The sequence below is a fragment of the Carlito syrichta genome, unplaced genomic scaffold, assembly GCF_000164805.1.
Source record: "Carlito syrichta isolate Samal-C Ts95f unplaced genomic scaffold, Tarsius_syrichta-2.0.1 Scaffold154673, whole genome shotgun sequence".
Lineage (NCBI taxonomy): Eukaryota > Metazoa > Chordata > Mammalia > Primates > Tarsiidae > Carlito > Carlito syrichta.
The window spans coordinates 49,138-55,137 of record NW_007098769.1 but is presented as its reverse complement, the minus strand read 5'-3'; the positions used below and the strand labels follow the sequence as shown (position 1 = coordinate 55,137).

The 6,000-nt window shown below is 50.0% G+C and overlaps 1 protein-coding gene across 1 annotated transcript in view; it reads left to right on the top strand.

Moving 5' to 3' along the window:
* Window positions 1–326: 326 nt before the first annotated feature.
* Window positions 327–6,000, top strand: part of NAP1L4 (nucleosome assembly protein 1 like 4) — a 45,154-nt gene continuing 39,480 nt past the window's right edge. The window contains exon 1 of the mRNA XM_008050965.2: window positions 327–345. The gene's annotated coding sequence lies outside the window, so the exon portion shown is untranslated. The remainder of the gene's footprint in view (window positions 346–6,000) is intronic.

Here is a 6,000-nt window from a genome sequence, read left to right as displayed (position 1 = left end):
CTCTGCACTCGGAGAGGGCAATCCTCTTCTCCTGGGTGGGGGGAACGCTCCCTCCTGCAGCCGCCCGTGTTATGATCCGACCCGGGAGAAAGGCGCTCCTGCTTTCCCATGCTTCCTCCTCGGAACCGAGGCCCCGAGGTGGAGTGTGAAACTTGTCAAGGTGATGAGTTTGGATGGGCTCCCGGGCAGCTTGAGCTGCGCCTGGAGAGGCGGTGGGGGAGGCTCTGACCAGAGGTCGGCCTCCGTGGCCAGGCTAGGGCTAACGAGGGCCAGGAGAGTGCTGTGTCTCGCAGTCCGGTGCCCCACAGTAGGGGTGAGCAGCGGTTGGTGATGTCCCAAGGCAAGGTGAGCTTCCCACGAGGGAGGGGGGAGGTGATGGGGTCGGACAGACTAAGCAGGGGACTAATGGGGGTGGGTTAGAGGTCGGTAGCCAGTGGTCACTAGCAGACATGCTCGCTGGAGCGTGAGGCCTCCTGTGACTTGGGCCCTCTTAGCATGTTCTGCTGTCGGGAGTCGCTCTTCCGGCACTTCTTGCAGTCGTCCTCTCCCTGGTCGGCAGTGGTGTGGGTTTGGAGCGTGTGCGGTTGCTGGTGCCTGGGTGTCGCAAGATCGCAGCTGCTTTTCTGTGAGTTTTGGTGCTATGCTCTGAGTCCTGTACTGCTGTTCAAAGCGAATGTAGGATAGTGATTGGAGAGACTGACTGGATTTTTCAGTTTTATCATTTTCAGACTGGACAGTCTCGGTAAACTGAGTTCTGAAATGGCTTTGTGTGTTTGGGAGGTTGTCCTGGAATGTGCAGCACGTGGTGTTTTGTGCATCCGCCTTGAGGCGATCAGACTCCTCCATGGAGTTTGGAGCTTAGGGCCATGTGCCTGGCTGAGGCAGGCCGTGTTTCACAGGGTGAGGAACGGGAGGTGGGATGTGTGTCACCGCTCTCCAGCCTGAGTTTGCAGTTGAAGCCGGGTTTTTAGTAGCCTCTTGTTATTGAAGCATGTTAAGCCCTGTATTAGCCGTTCCCAGCTGAGAATCTGGGGTGAAATCTTCATTGCGCTTTTCTTTTGAGCAGCTGATGTTTTCTAGAACCAGGAGGAGGGGACTAAACATGTGTATGTGATGGCGTTGAAAACCATTTTTGGCGGTGATTTTCTGCCTTTCCTTTAGTTGTCTGGTTTAAAGGCGGTGTGGTAAGTTTTGTGCTGTGTTTTTGACAGTTTTGCCAAAGAACAGAGGCGAAAGGATTGCCTGAGCCCAGGCGTTCAAGACCAGCCTGGGCAACTTGGTGAAACCTCATCTCTATGGTAAAGCAAAAAATGAGCTGGGCGTGGTGGCACATGCCTGTGGTTCCAGCTACTTGGAAGACTGAGATGGAAGGGTCGCCTAAGCCCAGCAGGTCAAGGCCACAGTGGCTCTGAGTGTGCCACTGCCCTCTAGCCTGGGCGATGGAGTAAGACTCCAACTCCAAAAAAAACCAACTGATTTGTTTTGGAGGAAAAATATCTTGGGGGCAAGGTGATGGGTACAGTCCTGCGGGCAGAAGGGTCCTCACCTGTGTGAGGTAAGGAGGCGTTCCTGCCTGAACCATCTTCCCAACCACAGCCTGTACCCGAGAAGTGAGCGTGCCGACTTGTTGGGGACTTGGGCTCAGGTGCTGGCCAGGCTTCCTCTGCTTACGGGAAAGGTGTAACTTACAGGGGAGTGAACGCCCGGACCACGCTGTGCTGGGAAGTGGCTGACCCTGTGGGAAGCAACAACTGGCCCCAGCCTGCGTCCTTGGGACCTCCCTGCATGGCTGCGGGGGTGCGCAGTGGTGGACAGCCCTTCCTGATGGGCCGGTAGTGGAGCGTGTGTGTTGGACTGTTGAACCCCAGCGAGGGATTCTGTGGCGACGTTGTGTGTGCGGGTCTCCCACCCTGCCCTCTTGGGAGAAGGCGGGGCTGCTTTGCCCTGTTTGGCGTGGAGTTTTGCCTCTGTGAGTTTGGTAACAGGAGAGGCGTTGTAGTTTTGTAGCATGCCCGCGCCGAAAGAGCTCTTTGTGAACGTGGCTTTTTGATCTTGACACCGGTGCACAGCCTTTCCTTTCCCCTCCTCCTCGGCAGTGCGCTCTGTCAGCTGCTACAGCTGAATGTGCTTAGGACGTTTACAACATGTTGCTGTCGTTTAATGATTCCCCGAAAAGCCTGTTCAAAAGCACGAAGGGGCCGTTTTTGCTTAATGGTCGTGTGGTGGGAAGAAGGGCTGTTCGCTACAAGTGCCTGGGCTACACAGTTTGTTTACTCAGCTGCTGCAAAGTGGCTCTGTGATTTGCATCTCTTTATTTATTCATGAGCGCCTCGTGTGTGCCGGGCACAGTTCTAGGTCCCTGGCCTCTCACCGAGCCAAACAGACCGAAACCCATGCCCTGGTTTCAGTCGTGGGAGACAGACCAGCAAGTCTATGGGGCCGGTGCCTCTGAGAAGCATCGTGGAGAGGGACCGGGACTTCAGCGGGCCTGGTTCCAGCTAGGTTGGCAAGAAAGGGACGAGATCCTTGCGTGCATCCTGGGCTATCACTCATGGACTAAGGAACTGCCAGAAGGGGAGTGGAGGAGAGGAGGAGGACCCTGGGCCTGGCTGAGAGTCGGGCTTTCCTGTTCCCGCTGGGAAAGGGAAATCGCTTGTTCCTTTCTTCCTGAGACCTTGGGGCTTGGCCTCAGGCAGATCTGAAGAGGTGGTCCTCTGTTGGCTGGTAGTTACTTCCTAGACCTTGTAGCAAACAAGACTAGAGAAGTGTCTCTACTTGTGTCTTCAGAAACTGCTCGGTTTGGCAAGGTGTGCGTTGGGCCCCGACTCCCTGTGGCTCACAGTTGACTCACAGGCAAACTGTCCCTCAACAGCAGGGAATCAGTGAAGCAGATTTCCTGGCAGCCTATCTCATGCCAAGCCCTGTGCCAAAAAATAGAGCGGGTCCCTGTGTTCATGGGACTTGTTTTGTTTTTTCAAGCTCCTTCTTTATTTATCTCTTTATTTTTGAATTGAAGTCTCACCCTGTCACTCCAGCTGGAGTGCAGTGGTCCCACCACAGCTCCCTGCAGCCTTGACTTCCTGGGCTCAAGCAATCCTCCCACCTCCTCGTCCCAAGTAGCTGGGATTACAGGTGTGCACCACCATGCCCAGCTAATTTTTTGATATATTGTAGGTCTCGCCATGTTGCCTAGGCTGATCTTGAACTCTTGGGGTCCAGCAACCCGTGCCTGGCTAGCCTGAAGTTATTATGCTTGTTTTTTTTTTTTTTGAGTTGGAGTCTCACTCTTTGTCGCCTAGGCATGAGTGCGATGGTACACTCACGGCCACTGCAGCCTCAATCTGTTGGGCTCAGGCTATCCTTCCACCTTAGCCTTCAAGTAGCTGGGACTACAGGCCTGTGTCACCACACCCCACTAGTTTTTTGGTTTATTGTAGACACGAGGTCTCACCATGTTGCCCAGGCTGATCTTGAACCCATGGGCTCAGGCAATCATCTTGCCTTCACCTCCCAAAATGTTGGGATTACAGGCGTGAGCCACCGTGTCCAGCATACTTTAGAGTTTATGGGATATAAGGAAATTCTAAGGAGTCTTGTAAAAACGTTAATTACATTTACCTTAAGTTATTTAGCTATCTCATGAAAAGATGGGTGACCTTTGACCTTATTAAGGCATAGTACATGTATTATAAAATTTTGATTTTGTGAAGTGTATGGCCACACCCCCATCTTATTCCTTTGTCTCTCAAAAATGTTCCACTGTTAAACTACTTACTTAACCCTAGCTATAGACTAAATGTTTTTAGTTAAAAACTAGGAATTTATAGTTATAATAGATAATTTACTACCAAAAAATGAAAAATTTTCCCCATGAAAAGTTTTTTTTGTTCAGGGGTAAGAGAGATTAATACATAAATAGAATTGTTATGGTATCTTACATAAATAAAAGCAGAACATTTGTGTGATCTCAGAAACAGTCCAGATTTAGAGTTACAGACCTATAATCCCACACTTTGGGAGGCTGAGGCAGAGGGATTGCTTGAGCCTGAGAGTTTGAGACCAATCTAAGCAACATAGCAAGACCTCGTTTCTACAAAAAATAAGCCAGGCACGCCTGTAGTCCCAGCTCCTCAGGAGACTGAGGGGGAAGGAACGCCTGCACCCGGGAGGTAGAGAGGCTGCAGTGAGTCATGAGCATGCCGCTGCACTCCAGCCTGGGCAACAAGAGTGAGACTCCAGTTAAAATGAACTTAGAAGCCGAGTTTGGTGGCTCAGTCTATAGTCCCGCGCCTTGGGAGGCTGAGGTGAGTGAATTGCCTGAGCCCGCGGGTTCGAAACCCGCCTGGGCAACTTGGCGAGACCTCATCTCTACAATAAATCAAAAAATCAGCCGGGCGTGGTAGCGTGTGCCCGTAGTTCCGGCTCCTCGGAAGGCTGACGCAGAAGGATCGCCGGAGCCCAGCAGGTGGAGGCTGCGGTGGCCAGGAGCAGCCACTGCACTCCAGTCTGGGCGACAGAGTGAGACTCCAACTGGAAAAAAAAACAAAAACAAATTTAGAATGAAATGTTTTTACTCTGGGTGAGAAGCTGCCTTTTGAAAACTTGAAATATTCTTTTGCCTATGTCTCTTTCATAATTTAACTACTTTTTATTTATTTTTAACTTATTTTAAAATTCACAGATAATTATACGTATGCTTGGTGTATAAGGTGATGTTTTTGAAGTAAGTATATGTTGTAGGATGGCTAAATCAAGGTAATGACCATATTACCTCATGCACTTATTTTGGAGGGGAGGGACACTTAAAATCTACTCTCAGTGACTTTCAGGTCTGTGATACATTGTGATTAACTGCAGTCACCATGTTGCACAGTAGGTCTCTCCATTGCCTTTTAAAAGTGGGAGAACTAGGCCAGGCATAGTGACTGACACCTGTCATATCAGCACTTTGGGGCACTGAGGTGGGAAGATTGCTTGAGCCCAGGGGTTCCAGACCAGCCTGGGCAACATAGTGAGACCGTGTCTCCACCAAAACAAAAAATCAGCCCGGCGTGGTGTCGCACCCCTGCAGTCCTAGGCTGAAATGGGAGGATCATCTGAGTCCAGGAGGTCAAGGCTACACAGTGAGCTGGAGCTGAGATCGTGCCACCGCATCCCAGTCTGGGTAATAGAGTGAGACCCTATCTCTAAATAGATAATAAGTGGGAGAACTTTCCAGATGAGACTTTGGACTGTGGTTTCATAAAACTTACATTAAACTCAGCTTACCAACATGTAAAACAAATGGATATTTTTTCTTAAATCTGTAAATTTGATAGTTTCTTATGACTTTCTATTTTAACAGTGTTGGAGATTGTTAAAAGTAGTTTGTGGCAATGAAACATGACTAACTGAACTCCTTGTTTATGATGTCACCACTCTGCATCGTTTTTCCTTACACAGTTTTGAGTGTTCTAAATCCAAAAATCTGAAATGCCCCCCAATCAAAAACTGTTTGAGCACTGACATGACCATGCCTCAGGTGGCAAACCCCACACCTGACTTCATGTGATGTATCACAGTCAAAATGTGATCCGTACTGTGGTTCATGCTCACCGTTATTAAAAATAGTGCATGCAGTTACCTTTATGCTGTGTCTAAAGGGTGTATGGAACAAAGGAAGTTCGTGTTTAGATGTGGTTCCTATCCCCAAGGTAGTGCATCACGCGTTTGGAAATATTTCAAAATCCAAGATGCTTCTGGTCCCAAGTGTTGCAGATAAGGGAGTACTCCACCCCTATGAAGGGTGCAGTCTTTCAAGCAACGCGGCGTGTCAGTTTCCTAGCAAGCAAACAGGATGGTCTAATGTGTGAGTAATGATTATGCAAGTGGACAGAGACCCGTCCTGCCGCATGTCCAAGGCACCGTCTTCGTCACGGCCTCTGGGGTAGTCCTGTTGATGGGTGGTGAGATTGGGGGCAGAGAAAGGTGGGGCTGCGAGGGAGTCGGGCAAGCTTCACA